Below are 18,558 nucleotides of genomic sequence, written 5' to 3' on the forward strand. Positions count from 1 at the left end.
AGGTGATGGGGAGGAAGGCAGCAAATCACACTGCCACGTGTGTTCCTATGCAACAATTTTGCATGTTCTTCACATGTACCCCAAAACCTAAAATGCAATAAAATAAATAAATGGGGAAAAAAAAAAAAGAAAGATAGACTGGATAAAGAAAATGTGGCACATATGCACCATGGAATACTATGCAGCCATAAAAAACAATGAGTTCATGTTTTTTTTTTGCAGGAACATGGATGAATCTAGAAACCATCATTCTCAGCAAATTGACACAAGAACAGAAGACCAAATACCTCATGTTCTCACTCATAAGTGGATGGTGAACAATGAGAACACATGGACACAGGGAGGGGAGCATCACACACCAGGGCCTGTTGAAGGGTGGGGGGACTAAGAAAGGGATAGCAAGGGGATGGGGAATTGGGGAGGGATAACATTAAGAGAAATACCTAATGTAGATGACGGGGGGATGGATGCAGTAAATCACCATGGCATGTGTATACCTATGTAACAATTCAGCACGATCTGCACATGTACCCCAGAACTTAAAGTATAATAAAAAAAAAAAAAAAAGAAAACATTGAGCACACAAAGCCACAAAGAAGGAAATGATACACTCTGGGCCCTATTTGTGGGGGGAGGTTGGGAGGAGAATGAGAATCAAAATCTACCTATTGGGTACTATGTTTACTACCTGAATGATAAAATGATTTGTACATCGAACCCCAGTGACATGCAATTTACCCATGTACTAAACCTGCACATAACCCCTTGAATCTAAAATAAAAGTTTCAAGGAAAAAGAAAAAGCGTTAACTCACAGATCTGCATATACAAAGTTATATGTAAAAACTCATGAAAACATTAAATGGCAATTTTAGAATTTAAAATACAATAAATTAATACCTCAAAACGTTTTCATCAAAAAAGCTAAAGGGAAGACTAGCGACCTAGAAACTATCAGAAGAAAATAACAGACTTAAGCATGAAGTAAAAAAAAAGAATAAAACGTCTATAGGAAATAAATGGGACAGGTTGAAAGTGTCATATATCTATATATGCAATTGAAGTTTATGAGAGAATGGAAAGAGAAAAAGTGACATAGGCAATATTTTATATAATAGTGACCAAGTTTTTAAATTAAAAAAACTCAATTCATAGAATCAATATGTGCTTCAAATTGCAATCAGGATAAATATTATAAAACCCTAAACATAAAAGAATATCTACACATTTTTAGGTAATTAAATAAAATTTTTTATTGGCATTTAACATCTATTTTTCTAAAAATGCATTTAATAGATTTCTAAAGTAGATGTGTAATAAAAATTATTAACATTTGAAGCAGTATTTGTCATTATGCAATTATATTTGCTCTTTATATCGATGATGCTGAGGTCTAAAAAACTTGAGCAACGGGGCTGGGCGCAGTGGCTCATGCCTGTAATCCCAGGACTTTGGGAGGCCGAGGCGGGTGGATCACGAGGTCAAGAGATCGAGGCCATCCTGGTCAACATGGTGAAACCCTCTCTCTACTAAAAATACAAAAAATTTGCTGGGCATGGTGGCGCGTGCCTGTAATCCTAGCTACTCAGGAGACTGAGGCAGGAGAATTGCCTGAACCCAGGAGGCGGAGGTTGCGGTGAGCCGAGATTGTGTCATTGCACTCCAGCCCGGGTAACAAGAGCGAAACTCCGACTCAATAAAAAAACAAACAAACAAAAACAACAAAAAAAAAAACTTGAGCAACTTACTTAAAAAGTACTTCATCATGAAAAGAAATAATGTATTATAAATAGTAAAATCAAAAAACATTAAAAATAAAATATAATACAAAAACAACATTTTAGTTCAAATTTTTCTGATAGTAACCATTGTTTCTATCAAAATATCCTTTTCATTTTTAATCCTAATAACAGAATTCTCATTTGTGTGTAACTGTTGGGAGATAATTCTCCATGAAGATTTTTACATTGATGTATGGTCTAGGCCTTCTGAGCAATCACTGTTAAGGTTAGGGAATGACTGAACAACTAACATGCTTTACAAGCTAGGAATAGTTGATTCCTTAGAAGAGATTTAGGGATGTATCTCCTCAGAGACAATCACTTATGTTCCAGGGTGAGGAACCTAGAGGCTTAATCCATTTCTCCTCTCCCTAAGGTATGTTTGTTTACACTATAAAGTCTTTCTCCTTCCAGAGAAGAAGATTGGTAATTGTGCCAGAATTCCCTATATAAACTGAATTTGATAATTTTGGTGTTCCTCTTCTGGGATGCAAACACGCTATATGTGTAGGCAGTTCCTGGTTCTCAGAATCTCATGTCTTAAGAGGAACTGGGGTGAGGGGAACTGACAAAAACCATGAAAAAGTAGCTGTCTAGGTCCGTGATCCAGAAATCTTGAGGCTCCTGTCAGAATTTATGTATCAAACTATGGCAGGATAACTCATTAGCTTGCATATAAGATAAAATTTCAGACCCTTTACCGTTTTTTATTTAAAATTCCAATGTTCAACCAAATGACTATATTCCCTAGCATCCCTTGAAGTTTAAAGCAGCCAAGTGATCCAGTTCTCAACAATAATACGAAAGCTGTCGTTTGGGCTTTTAGAATGTTCTTTCCCCCTGGATTATTCTGCTTCCTGAAATACGGTGATAATGGCTCGGGATACAGCATCTTTCTTTTGTTACCACAAGGTGATATTGAGATTTGGATAATGAAGGCTTAGATGCAATAATGAGAAAGTGGTTAGTTATAAACTAGGGACGTACTATGAAAGAAAAAAGATTATTTCATACGTTCACTCGATCAACAAATACTATATTGGCAAAATCTGTACTGGATGGTAGGAATACAAAGAGGAATGAAACTCAGTTTCTATTTTCAAAGAGCTGTAGCAGAGAAGGAGAGACAAAAACTAATGACTGAAATAATTTGTAGTAAGAGCTATATAATGTAATGCACATACTGTGATATAAACAATATTTATAGTTACACATGGCTTCAATTCCCTTGTCTTTCTCTTGCTTTCTAGTACATGCGTGGCTAAACTAATCTTGGTGAAATCCAACTCTCAATGCCTGTCTCCATGAAGTTGCATGTGACTGAAAAACACATGAGAATATTCTCAGAAGTCTATGGTCTATTTACTTTCTCATTCTCCTGGATGGTTATTCATTTCTTCTCTCTTTTCTAATTTCCAAATTCTGCTCTACAACCTAACTCCTCTAACACTTCTCAATTGCTCTACTACTTTCATTGCCAATGAACTTTCTTACTAATTCATTGAGAAACCAGAAGTAATTGGAAACAAACTTTTTTACAAGTTCCCACAAACACATCTGTTCCTTTACCTGCATATATCCATATCTGCTCTACCTTCTCTCCTGTTATTATGGGTTAATTTTCTATTTCATACGTAGGGCTAACCCCTTCACTTACATATTTCCTATCAATTCTTGCAAATTAAAGACATGGCTTTATAAAAATTTCCCCTCTTCTGAATCAATATTTTTTCTCTCTCTAGTGGATCATTCCCATAAGCAAATAAACTTCAGGGACATGTTTTTCAAGTAAGGATCCAAAGCCTAAAGCGATGGGATGAGGAAGAAGTAGTGAGGAAGTCTTCTCAGAGTCTTCCAATGAACATGAGGAAGACTCTGTAAGGAGATTGGAGGGTAAAGTAGACATCTAAGCAAATATCTACAGGCACGAACAATGGTCAGGGAGCAAACTGATATCCTGATACTGTGCATATCTTAGGCAATTTGGATACAACTCTGGGACAAAAAGGGAGAGACAGAGAGAGATATCCTTGAGGAGACTGAGAACATTTATGGCTTGATTACAATTTTTTAATTGGAATTGAAACCTAAGATAAAATGTTGTCATACACTTAAAGGTAGACATTTTAGCAGAGGAACCCCTGAATTTGTAAACTCAGATGCTATACATCCTTATAAGTATTTTGTTTAGAATTCATCTAGCTGTTATTATAGGATTTGGAAGTTTGACAGAAAATCATGTAAATGTAAACTGAACTGTAAAAATAATCTAACAAGCCACTAATCAAAAAATAAGATTCATTGTTTAACAGTTCAATAAAAGGTACTTTTAACAACAGTATGTATAGAATCAGATGGTACATTGGTCTTTGGGAGGATTTTCTAATCAGCAAAAGAAGTACTGAGGGTGAGAAAGTCCTTGGGAAACCAGAATTTCATTGTAGAGGAGTTTAATATGCAAATCAAGCTGGATTCTTTAGACTCTCATTTTAACTGAAACTAAATGTGTATCTCAAAGGAGAAATTGTCAACTAACTAGAAGTTACATGTTCTAAACTCCTACGTTATGCTATTACTTAATCTTAGTTACTTTTTTAAAAAAGATAAACCTCTTTTTTATTTGCTTGATATAACCTTAAATAGAATACAAAAATATTATTTACCTGTGTAGTACAACCTTAGATGTTCAAGACCAGCGATTATGTATCTCCACTGCCTAGTGTCCAGGCCATTCAGAAATAAGCCTAATTCCACACTTTTAAAGAAAAGTGTGTCCCAGAGTTGTATCCAAATTGCCTAAGATACGCACAGTATCAGGATATCAGTTTGCTCCCTGACCGTTGTTCGTACCTGTAGATATTTGCTTAGATGTCTACTTTACCCTCCAATCTCCTTTCAGAGTCTTCCTCATGTTTCACAGCTTGATGTACCATCAACTTAAAGATTCTTCTAAATTTAGAAAATGAATTTGTCCATAAGTTGGCAATGATGAGATCCTTTTCCTTTAGTTTCTGAAAACATGACTACTAAAGCAAATAAAGTACTATCTTGTTTCCATAAAGAGGTAAAAAATAAGTGGAAAGTCCATTGATTATTTTGCTTTTTCAAAAATATACTCTCTTGGGGAAATCACTGTGCTGTCTGCTAATGAGTTTGAGAGCCTGATCTGACATTGATGTTCTTTATGCATCATTTAATTGTTTCATGTTTAATTGCATTACGACAAAGCCAACATCTGTAGCAACAACGATATAAAGGATATTTTGTAAACTTAGAAAAGTAGAATGAAGTCACAGAGCAGATTTCCCCACAGGTAAAAAAAAAAAAAATCCATGGAATAGACTAACCATCTGGTTATATTAAGGATAGAGGAAGCCATAATTAAAAGCCAGCAAATTAGTAAAAAACAGAATTTAAGTGCCAATAATAGATATTAATTGACAGCATAAGCCATTAACTTTCTTTATTTTAGAATGAGAAGAGAGGTTTTAAATGTTATCCTTATTTTGGTATTATATATTGAATATATTATTAATGAGATGCCACAGAAGTTTTGTATAATAAAATGCACACCATATTGATGTTTGTTCTTGGAAGACAAAGTGGTTTAATTTCTTCCTTATGAAATAAGGATTAATTTTTAGATAACCTACATATGGCAATTCTAAGGTTAATATGGGCATTTATTTTCCCCTTGAGATAACTTTTTATTAAAATGAGAAGCATTATCTGGCATATAGAAAATAAATGTCTAAAAGCAGAGAGGCAATTTATATTTGATGAATGAAAAATAAACTTATAAATTGTCTTAGAGACTAACATAAAGCATGCAAAAATGTATTAGGCTAAAATATTGAATTAGGAAAAGAAGCAAGAAATCCTGTGAGTTAAATTTTTATTACTCATATTTTTACAAGGACAAGAAATATTATTAAAAATTTTTTTAAATAACTATGGTGGCCTCAGAGACAAGATTTAAGTGTAAAAGAGGGGATAAGTTTCATGTCCCTTACACCAAGTTAGCATATGTGTAGGCCTACAGTGGTTTCATATGCACATGCTTTAATTGGTATTTCCTACTGTTAATTACTGCGTTTTTTTAAGCATCTATATTTCTATAAAATCAAGGAATTAAATTATTTTTGAAGTATTTGGAGTGGTTCATGGGAGCAGTAAATCATTGCTTGTAGAGAAAGCTAAAACCCACAGAAATTCTTACAATTCTCCCATTCCTTTGATTTAAAAAAAAAAAAATCAACAATATTGCATCATTAGCCAGCCACTCTGGTAGGTAATCAAATACAGAAGCCTTCCTAGATTCAGTTTACAATGTAGAGCAGAAGCAGATATGGACTGGAAATTAAAGTGTGCTGATTATAAAGTACTATTGGGGACAACATGATGAACTAACCTAACCTGAGCATTTGTGAAAATCCCTTGAAGAAGTGATTTACATTGAAATTTGATAAAGTGGCAGGAATTAGCTCAGCAAAGGAGATAGGGGAGAAAATAGAAATTAGGGGAGAAGGAAGAGTAAGGCAAAGATCTTGAGACAAAGGAAAGAGATGTCCAAGAAACTGAATAAGTCAAGCTTGGCCGGTGCATAAAAAGTGTGGGAAAAAGTGCAAGAAGTAGGGTGTAAGTCACTGCTTCTCATCATAGTGTGTTGAATGAAAATCACAAAGCTCAAGATGTTGCATGATTCCCAATAAGCAAAAAATGACATTATGGTACTAGATACGAGCCTCCAATCAAATCCGTTCTCTATCTTGCTTTTATTTTCTGGAAGGATTGTGTGCTAAATCTTCCTACCCTACTTGCAGCTAAATTGGGCCAGAGTTCTGAGCAATGACGTGTTTGAACACCTCAGTAGAGTGCATCCCTTCCGAATAAAAGTTAAAGCTTTATTAGGAGATGTCATTTTTTAAAATCCCATTTGTCTTTCTTCGCTCTTTCTGTCTGAGAGTAAAGATGACGCATGGAGAGGGAGCAACCATTTTGCAACATGAAAATTATTTCCTACATATTAACAATGGTGATCAAAAGATAGAAAGAGCCTAAGATGAGGGATGAAAGATTGGATTTACTTTGCTAGTGATGCCACATGTAGCCCTTTGTATTGCACACTGCAAGACTATGTGAGGCCCTAGACAGAGGCCTTGTCTGAGTTTTTGATGGTAGATGCCACTGGGCCTTCTTACCAGAACTGGGCCGTCTATCCCACACTTATTTTAGTGTGAAAAAGATTAAGCCACTAAATGGAAGCTTTCTGGTAACTGCTGTTGATTACATTTCTATCTTTCAACAGCCTTGTATTTAATTTTTAATGGGTTTTTGCTGAAGGTGTGCAATTCTGTCAGCAAAAATAAATAAATAAATAAATAAATAGACTTTTGACAGTCTGTTCTTTCTCTCTGTGTGAATATATAATTCCTGTCCTGGAGTACCACTTTCTCTTCCAGGCAATGCCCTTCTAACCAACTCAAATGTCATCTCTTCAGAGAGTCCTTCCTGGTTCCCTCCAGGCAGATTTCGTCCTTTCTGGGGCTCCTACAGAACCCTGTGCGCTGACCACTTCTCATACATTCTTGAGATTCTTTGTTTATATCTCCATCCTCTGCATCAGCTTGTGAGCTTCATAAGGACACTGTTTTTATATCAATTTTTTCGTTCCATTTTCTAGAATTTTTGTATTGTTACTTTAGCATATCAGTGTTGATAAATATCTGCTATTCCTCAATTAAAATTTATTATAACAAACATTTATATAGTACTTACTATATTCCAGGCACTGTTTTGAATGCTTTACAGGCATTATATAATTTGATAAATTTATGAGATATCACCACTCACTGAGATAGGCATAATTATTATCCCCATTTCATAGATGAGGAAACTGGGTCCCAGAGGTTGTAATAACTTCCTGGAAGTTACCGATCTAGAAAATTATGAACCCAGACAAGCACGTTTTGCTTGAAAGAGAATCTCAGAATCACACTTCAGATCAAAGTAAACTTAGAAATAATCTAACTTTTTTTTTCACAAACCAAGACGTGTTATAGATGACATACACAGACATGGAGATGTTAGATGACTTATTAAGTGTCAGGTTAACTGGTGTAAGAAATGGGACTTTAGTCCAAGTCTCCTGATTTATAGGTTATTGCTGCTACATTGACTCCCTAAATTGGTTTTATCACAAAACCTACTGGGAAAGTTTTGTGACAATCCAGAATTTAGGGCCTGTTATCCAAAGATTCTTATTTGGCATGTATAGACCTCCTAAAGTTCTCCCAACATTATTTAGTTGTGTAGATAGATTTGGGAATTACGTATCTATAATACATGTGTATCAGTCGAGGTTTGGTCAGGAAAATAGAACCTTTACAACTATTAAGGAAATACACATTTATTATAGACATTATGGCTTATATTAATTAGGGAGGAACTGGAATAATAAAGGGCTGGAAGAACATAGCCAGAGAATTTAAAAAAAAAAAGTCACTAATGACTTCAGTCAGAAGCACTGAAGTATGTGTAGCAGACAGAACTCAAGAAAAACTCTGAGAACCGTCATGACTATATCATGAAAGCTTCTGAAGAAGTTTGTAAAGTCTCTACATCTGGGTTCCACAACCTTCTAAGATAATAACTTTCATTTCACCTCCAAATTATATAAAAGTTCCTCTCATTGGCAAACTCCAACCCAGAGACATAAATTCAGGTTAGAAGATTCTGGGAATATAATTGCCACCTTTAGAAGTGAGGATTGGTGACGCTGAGTCCATTGCAGATATGGTGCCAACCAGTATCCTCACCTCCTGGAGGTCACATCCTTGTATGATCCCCTGCCCTCAAGGGTGGGTAGTGCCTATGACTTGCTTCTAACCAATAGGGCCAAATTGATGGAATGTACCTGATTAGATTTACATGACTATATACGATTGTAGTGCCTGTCTTGCTGGAGTCTCTTTCTTCCTTGACTTTAAAGAGGCAAGCTTTTATACGGCTGAAAGGAAATACGTATTGTCAGCAACATGTAACTGTGCCAGAGACCCTTTTCCTACTTAACTTCTGGATGAGACCCCAGTCCTTAATTAACTTCTTGAGAAAACTTGTAGCAGAGAATCCAGTTAAGCCACATCCATATCACTAACTCACATAAATAGATAATACAGATGTATTGTTCTAAGTCAATACGTTTGTCATAATTTGTTTTATAATGTTGAATAACTAGTAAAACAGCCTGGTACAGAAACACCCCAAAATAATAGATTGCCCAAATTACTAAGATGAAATATAGAACATTGGTTTTGGGAACAAGTGGTAAGCTGAAGGGAATTTTAACTGGACTTGGGAAAATGGTGAGCTATTTTAGTGAGTGACAAATGTTTGGTAAAATTGAGCCTGTTATAGCTTGGAAGACAGAATATATAATGAATAGTTTTATAACTTTGGTCTAGGTGCTATTGAGTCAACATTGAAAGTATGAGCTGGTTGCAACTCATGGCATTTGCAAAGGTACTTAAAAAATAAGCTCAAGGAGAAAAACAGATTGTTTGCAAACAGAATGTAGAGGAAATATAAATAATTCAGAAATGTTAGTGCTATAAACAAAACTATTTCTCAACAAATCCAGTGTAGCCATTATGGCATAGCCACACATTAAACTGTGAGCGTAGATTTTGGCACATAGAATTCACTAGAATCAAATACCTAGAGAGCTGTGTCTGAGACACAAATGTTTGAGAGCTGTGTTGGCAAAAACATTTCCAGCCTAGACCAAAAGCAACCAAGCAGTTGGGCGCAGTGGCTCGGGATTGTAATCCCACCACTTTGGAAGCTGAGGCAGAACAACTGCTTGAGCCCAGGAGTTCAAGACCAGTCTGGGCAACCCCATATAGCAAGACCCCATATAGCAAGACCCCATCTATATAAATTTTTTTTTTAATTAGTCTGGCATGCCCCCAGCCACTTGGGGAGGTGAGGTGAGAGGATCACCTGAGCCTGGGAGGTCAAGGCTGCGGTGAGCCATGATGGCACCACTGCACTCTGACTTGGGTGACAGAGTGAGATCCTGTCTCAGAAAAAGAAAGAAAGAAACAGAGCTGTATTTGAGATGCAAAAGAAACTTTGTTCCTACCAAAAAGCTTATGTTCTTCCATGCCCTTTTCAAAGCCAGCATCTCAGATAATGAAAAAGGAAGAACTTCCCAGAGAGCAGAGCCAAACCTATGGAGAACAATGAAGCAGGGAGCTATTCCTGGCAGAATAACTCAAGTGTAATGAAGGAAAATCATCCACCCTAGAGTAGGAGAAACTTACATGTGTCGAGCAGTGTTTCCAAATTGTTTGGGAACAGTGACTGCTATGTGCCATTTAGTCTTCTGCTCTTTGTATGCAAATGTTATCAGAGTTATTCTTTTGCTATTTCACTATTGTATATTAGGACTGTGGAGCATAAAGCTTCTCTGTTTGTTTTTATGTCTCTGAATCAAGAGAAGCTAAGTTTGGATTTCTATCTATCTATCTATCTATCTGTCTATCTGTCTATCTATTTGAGGATAGATAGATAGATAAATAAAAATAGATCACAGCAGGTATTTTGGACTTATTCTCATGCCATAATTGGATGAGATATTTGAGGTGTCTTCTTTTGGAAACGATATTTTTCATGAACATTTTTGAACAAGAGAGTAAAGTGTGATAGACTAGATTATTATAGAGCAAATGCTCATTTTCTTCACTCCAGTTTCTTTAGACAGATGTATTTCCCTGACTTATTGCTATTGAGACTGGCATTATAACTTGACTTGGCCAAAGAAATGGGGGCATAGGTAACAGAGTACCAGTTACAGACCTAAGTCTTTGGAGGCACTGAATGTTTCTGCTGCTTCCTCTGGAACTTCCAGAACTTCCCAATGTGCAGAACATGGCCCTCAGAGGCTTATACTCCTTGAACCTGGGGCCAAAATGAATATACATGGTGCAGAGCCCCCCAGCTCATCCACAGACCTGTGAATGTGAGAATACATACATAAATAGATGTAAACATAGGCATAATTTTCACCTTTTTGATACTGTCATACATCATGGCCATTTACTCCTAAGTACTTAATAGGTATAGTACATTTTTGAATGAATGAATGAATGAATGAATAGTGGTTTCTACTATCCTTTTGAAGATATAAAGCATTAAGCATTGGGGTGACTGGACATCCCTAATGTGAAAGTAAACATCTGTTGTTACATTCCATTGAGTTTGGTGGTGGTTTGTCACCAAAAATGACACATGACACTGTACTTGCTTAAATTATTTTATTATGCTCCATTTTGTTGATATTATGACCTTTGTCTTGATTGGGATATCCAGTCACCCTAATGCTTAATGCTTTATGTGTATCTTCAAAAGGATAGTAGAAACCACTATTCATTCAATAATTCGAAAGTGTACTATACATATTAAGTACTTAGGAGTAAAGGGCCATGATGTATGGGAGTATCAAAAAGGTTAAAATTATTTCTGTGTGTACATCTATTTATGTATATCTATCTCTTTGTCTGTGACTATATTGGAAAGGATTGCATTTTGGCTGCCTAAACCTTATTTCTTATTGCTGCTTCTTCAATGTGTGAAATCACAGGGGTTGGTGGAAGAGAAGGAGAACAGAAAGGTACAAGGAACTATGAAGTAGAAAGTTATAAACCAGGGAGCAAATGTATAGCACTTAGAACAATGCAAAAGCATATTTATCTTTGTATACCTTGAGATGGTTGAAGACATGGATTCTATTTGCTCTGTTTTTTTGTTAATATTGTTAGCGTACTTCCCGAATAAAAAAAATATTCTCCCTCTTGTCATGTTGACAGCTTTTGCTACATAAATAGATAGCTATGTAGGCAGATACCAAGGTGTGAACTTCCCCCATGAATTTCTATTGGATGTTAGACTTGGAAGAGTGGGATTGAGCATTTAAATGGCAAGGATGCCTATCAAATAAAGTCCAGATATCAACTTTAAGTCAGTTTCATTGTTAACAGTAGAGCCAGTTTGTTGCACATCAGTCACTAGCTCAGAGGTCCCAGAAGCAGCCTTATGGGGAGATGTTTTGTAACTTACAGACAAAACATATCTTTTCACCTTCTTTTTAAATTATTCCTGTCCATAAGTTCTTTACAACACAAACTTCAGACATCAAGTTTTCTGCAGATCAAAGACAAAGCTCTTTCATTTTTTTCTAAACTTTTTCTTCTTTATTGGCACTTGTGAAATATTAATTGATTCACTATTACATTCATTTACCAAAATTACTTAGTGCTTATGATATTACAGCTCTGGAGTCATAAGGTAAAAAGCACAGAAATGGTGCTTATATTTGACAAAACAGTGAATTAGTAAAAGGAGAAATACATGAAATGGTTATAAATTGTGATATTTTATAGAAGTAATAGACTGAGGTAGAATCCAAGGATGTCTTCCCTGAAAAGGTGAAATTTAAGCCAAAACCTATAGGAGACAAAACAAAAGGCCTTGGGCATATGGAGAGCAGAGCATTTCAGCAGAAAGACAAGTGTGTGCAGCCTTCCCTAAAGTAGAGGAAAAAGTAAGCAAGATGTCTCCAAAGAGGAGGAAAGGATATGAAGAATGAGGCCAAAGAAGAAGGGTGGTGTGAGAGGAATGGGATATAGGTAGGGACTAGGCCAAACAAAACCTTGTTGACCTTAGTATGGAGTTTTATTCAATAGACAGCTCTTCAAAAGTCAGACATTGACATGATTTGCATCTGTCTTGACTTGCCTTTAGCCAATGTGTGGAGAGTGGATTGAATGGTAAAGAATGGAAACAGGGAGATGAGTTAGAAGGCTGGTGCAGTAAGGCCAGATGAAAGAGGATGGTGACCAGATTGAAGTCAATAAAATGGAATAGGAGGTAGTTGGTGGATTCCAGATATGTTCTGGAGGTAGATCTGATGGGACATATTGGTGGATTATTTATCAAAAGCAAGAGAAACAAAAAGAGGTATTAAAGATCCCTCATGGGTTTCTGGTATGAGCAATTTGCTGAAATAGAAATTATAACTGGAATTTAAGAGTTCTATTTTAAGATGTCTGTGAAGCATCTAAGTATGGAAGTGAAATAGTTGCCTCTACTGCTGGGCAGCCCAAGGACAAGATTGGGCTGGAGATGTAATTGTGGTAGACAGCAGCATAAAGTAGATATTTAAAAAGCTATGGGTCTGTGGAGATAGTCAACTGAGAGAGTAGAGGAAAATGTAAGGAAAGCCCATGCTGGATCTGTGAGGAACCAAAACATTAAACGGTTAGTTATAGGATGAAAAAACAGCAATAGAAATGACATGACCCATGCAAGGAAAGAAGAGATGAGATGTGTGGCATGATTAAAGCATACATACTCCTTTAAGTGAGCGTGAACTCATGAGCAGAACGGAAGTTCCTGCATTTACAGAACAGACACAGTGGGAAAAAAATTCCTCTGAACCAGAGACTCTGGCCTCAAAGAACAACTTTCTAATGTCTTAGCATGGCATTCAGTGTCCTCAACAATCTTGCTAAGACATTTCCGTTCATGTCCACGTGCAATAAAATGTTCCCTTCACAAGCCTTTCTCCTCTACTGTCTAAGCCATTCAACAATCTCAAAGGGGTGTCTTATGATGAGGTGACCTTAAAATTTAAAAATTAAATTAGAACCGCTCTTAGAGTGAAAATGGAGTTGGTAGTAAATAAAATGGGCATTAGCCCAAAATGTTTTGGCAAACACACAGGCTTTGGCAATATTGAATTTGGATATTTGATGTCTTCAGTGCTCGTTTCCCATACTTTTCTATAATCCAGTTGTTTTCTGGGTGCTGTCCCAAACTCTCAGTGTTTGGTTTTCCTCTTCTGGATTACAGTAAGTTATTTTAACACTCCGTGCCAGTTGTCTCTGAGCATTGCCCATATTTGTTGAGTTTCCAAATTTCTTGCCAAGGGAGAAACTTTAAGTATCTACTAAAAATTAAATAGCTTATCCCCAAACCCATGATATTTAATGGTTACTAATTGGTTAATGTACTTCCTCTTTTTAAAGCAACAGAATATGCCTTGCAAAGAAGATATTCAGAGACATTGAGTTTCTTTTCACTAAGGAGATGGTTCACTGTGAAAGATCCAGGTTTTGAGAAGGGTAAAAGGTAATTTTGAGACTCCAGGACTTCTCCCATTCCATTGTTTGTCCTGTAGAGTTTGCTACCCGTTGAATGTCCTTGTAGCTCCAACCACAAACTACATAAAATTTAGATGGGGCATTACTGATGTTAAATTTATTCTGCAAAATGGATGTTTTTAAAGCACATTAAAATCAAATTATATTCTTATAAATAAACTGGATTCTTTCCTATTGCAGAACATGTTTTCATATTTCTTGTCCCACAGGTAACCACTGAAGCAATAGCATTCATGCCTGAAGTAAACGTCTAATCTTCCATGAGAGTACCTAGAGGTGATTGCTTGGTCTTTCCCTGTTTCGTTCCACCTTGTGCTTCTCATTGTTGGGTACTGTCTGCCATTCCCTGATGTGGTGCTGAATTATGCCAAAGCTAAGGCTAAAGTCATGAGTCTGGTTGCAACTTATACAATTTAATTCCCTTTCTTTGTGTTCTTGGAGTTTGCTAAGAACACTCTTCTAACAGGCATTTTTTTTTTTCTTTTGACTTAGCTTTTTTTGAAACATCTTACTCTCAGTTTATTTTATTGCTAATTTATTCTATGCTTGTGCTGCTTTCCTTCCACTCAAGGGGGAAATATTCTTAATGTTCAGGAATGAAAGAGGATTCAATGATCTCTCCATAGTTAAAAATCGTTAGGTTCCAATGATGACGGCTTAGATTCGCCCTAAGGTTATAACTATAAAGCATTGGCTGGACTTGCACATTATATGCATGGCACAAAATATTCTTTGTTCTTTTCTTGCAGTTCTCTAAATCATATACTAAGGAATTAGACCAAAAAAAAGAACAAAAACAAAAACAAAAAACCATGTCAATAGCTTTCTCGGATAGAGTAAGTTTAAATATAATGTGTGGAAAAACCAGTAGAGCTGATTAGAAGGATTGTAACATAGGTTAGAAGAAAATCTCTAATAACTCCCTTTGTCACTTGAGCCCATTCTGAACCTCACTGGTTTTGCAAAAACTGTCCCTTTTTGGATGGAGAAAATGTATTAAAGTAGTGTCAGCTACCTATTAGTTTCTCCCCTCTGTCTGTCTTTGGTCTAGTTGCAGTAGCTAAAACCATGCCAAATAGGGATGCATTATAGAAAGAAAGTTTATAAATCAAAAGAGCTGACTCTATAATGTACTAATAAGTATGGTGAAAACCAGCTCAAGTAATGTCCTAGTACTGGTATCACGTTACAGAAATGGAACTGTGTAATTTTGAAAAGCAGAGAAGAGACAACGTTGGGAAATGTACATCTCCATTTGAGAAAGTCTCAGGAATTTTGTGGTTAACTTTTGAAGAGAGAATTTATAACCAGATGACAAATTCTATGTGAATTTGTTATGAAGCACATTGCAGAGTCAGCAAAGCCCTCCTGCTAGTAAAAATCTGCAGAATAAATGTATGATCATAAAAATAGAATTAAAATAAGAATATTTAGTGATAGGTGTAGGAGTGGACCAAGAAATGAAAGAATGAATTACAAGTCCCGGGTTTGGAAAAATAAATCCCTCATCTCAGCCATACATTCCTGGTACTTAGTTGAGTTGAGGGATTAAAAAAAAAAAAAAAAACCAGTGTTACTATATGTGTGGCATTTTATTTTCTGGAGCACAGGTCTATAGCTGTTATCAGATTCTCAAAGAATATTTCTGATGTTCATAAAAAAGGTTGAAGTCTGTTTGAACTATATAAATGCATGCATTTATCAGATACTATGGCAACTAGGTTAATGATATTTAAGAGATGTTTTATTTCAGTTGCAAGACCCCTGTTGCTTAAAAACAAATTACTTTGAGGATAGAGCTTCTATGATTCCAGTTCCAAATGTGTATGTCAATGACATCATACTGGTAGTGGGGCAATTACATCAGATGCAGTTAACTTTGGGTAAGAAAATGACTACATGCAACTGACTTTGAAGATTCTGTTGACCAGAGCTGCTAAAATCCCCCTGCTGTTTATCCCCTGAGCCCTTCTCTTGTTCTGCTCTTTATTGGTTACTAAATCACTCAAAGACCACTTCATATTTGTTTATGCCTTCACTTCATTTTATTAACATATGACCATTGATTGGGATACATAAACAAGCCCTAATGGTATTGAAACCAGATTTTGCCTGTAAGCACGTGTTTTCTCTGGAAAACAAACTGACCTAGAATAACTTGACCCTTGCATCTCCATCTTCCCACCTGCAATGACTTAGGGATGACTCTTTATCAATTAGTCATTAAATTCTGATGTTCAGGAGCTTTTAATGACAGGAGAACACCACATTGCATTTTTATCCTCCTTCATGTTATGGTACAGATATTCTTGTTTTATAAATGTTTATTAAAATTGTCAGTTATTAGAGATTGAAACTGGCATTTCTATTCTGTACTCCTCAGTGACTCACAGAAAGTTATCCTTTGACTCATCCATACACTTAAATGTTTTCACACATTTTTTAAAAAGTTCTAGAAATAAAAATGTAGGCTATTTGTGTTCTTTCCAAAATTAGTCCAAGAAGTAGGTACAATAAAGCTACATATACTGTATCAGCACTCTCCAGATGGCAAAAGGAAAATAAAATGTCACATTCACATACTCTTTCTCTCCCTTTTTTGAATGTACAGTGTGATGATTGTTATTAATCTGAAAGCTGAAGCCATTTTACTAGACTTTGAGCTGTACTGAAATGGAATTAAATAAACAATAGTAGTAATTTTAGCCAGCTTTTATTTTGGAAAATATTTGAATTTGTCTCCCTCTATGGCAAACTCACCCATTTACTTTAATTACTTCCTATAGGGCAACAAATCCTAAATTTCCTTTCCTAGTCTTCCTCTCTTTTTGAGCTTCAGCAGTATATCCATCTTTCAAAAGTGTAAATTATTTTATATTGCTTTCCTACTTAAAGTCATTTGTTGGCTTCCAATCTTCTTTTTAGATAAAATTCAATGTCTTTGTGGACCTTCAGACTCTGTATCTTGTGGCACCTGCTTAGACTTATGGCCTCAGCTTTTATCTCTCTTCTGTCTTTGTGGCAAAGATCATGTCAATATTAAGCTTTTATGAACATAAAAGGAAGAAAAATATACTCGTAATTAACCCTTGCAGCTAAGTTGGGGGCAGATGAACAATTTGCATTAATGGAATATGAGTAGAAGAGTCATGTCCCACTTGCAATACTAACATTTCCCAAATGGTCTCCATCTTTCTCTCTCTTGGAAGAGAAGGGTCCTAAAATGATAAAGCCACAAAATAAGATGAGTCTTTATGACTAAGCTACCACGTGCAGGAGAGACACCTGACCAGCTTTGGACAGCAGCAAGCAATACATTTTCATTATGTTAAGCTATTGAGATTTTCTGCTATTTATTAGAGTGTTTCTTTTAAATCCAAACAAATGCATCCTCATTTATTAACTTTAGACACAAGATGTTTAAAATCTAATTTCTTATTATAACAAACTCTTCTCTGCCATAGGGCCTTTGCACATAATATTCTCATCACCAGGAAGGCGTATTCATCTACTGCCTGTCTGATCAATGTCTGCCAATTTTCCAGATCTCAGCTGCAATCTGCAATCTTCCTTAGGTTTCCATAATTATTGTACTTATTTAATCTGTGTGTTTTTCTTTTACAACGCTCAATAAAATGTGTATTGTATTATTTTTACTGAAGAAGAAAACTATAAGCCCCATTTTCTTTGGTTTAATTGAAGCTAGTAAGAATTCTGGTGACATCAGAGTTTGTGATCTTGAATTAGTAGGTGTTCACAAAAAAATGAGGGCAGATAAATAGTTGTGGACTCAGCGTACAGTAGGGAGACAGGGTTCTGGTATTAAAAAAATTCATAGATAATTGATAAAAATAATTGTTGAAATCTCTCAGAGCCCTCTTAGTTCCATTTATTCAGATTGTATTAAAAACTCTTTCATATCAAAATTATACTTGTTCGGTATCTTGTCATCATGAAAGTGTGCTAGATAGTATTTATAAAGTCCTCTTGAGACATTTAAATTTTATAAGTTTAATGCTATTTTCTATAAAATATTTACAAACATTAAATGGTTATCTTAGAAAAAAATGTACGTTTAATAAACCAGCTGCATATTTCACATAGATAAGCAACTTTAATTCCTTCATTATGTGGAAAATATAAACTTTATATAAGAATACTCAAGGTTTATTACAATAATATGACAGGTCATTCAATTGATTTTTTTCTTAAAAACAATATAAATATAATTATTTTTCTCAAAATGGTTTTGCTGACCATGAATTTCTAAAGTCCCAGCAGAAGGGAGCCAGGATCAGGCCTTCTCCAACTGAAATAAACTCTCCCAGGTAAAGAGACTGCTAAATCCACAGATAGGCTTCAGGGAGAAGGGCTCCTCTTCATCTCCTACTGGGAACCATATTAGTTCAAGACTATTTTTTTTTACCTTGGGAGTTCTTTTTAGCCTTGGAATTCATTGATAAAAGAAATACACAGATCTGACTTTGAAATGACTCCTATGTCTTAGAAGCACTGTACATGAGAGGTTTTTTTTTTTTTTTTTTTTTTTTTTTT

The sequence above is a fragment of the Cebus imitator genome, unplaced genomic scaffold (assembly GCF_001604975.1).
Source record: "Cebus imitator isolate Cc_AM_T3 unplaced genomic scaffold, Cebus_imitator-1.0 Scaffold47, whole genome shotgun sequence".
NCBI classification, from domain to species: Eukaryota; Metazoa; Chordata; class Mammalia; order Primates; family Cebidae; genus Cebus; species Cebus imitator.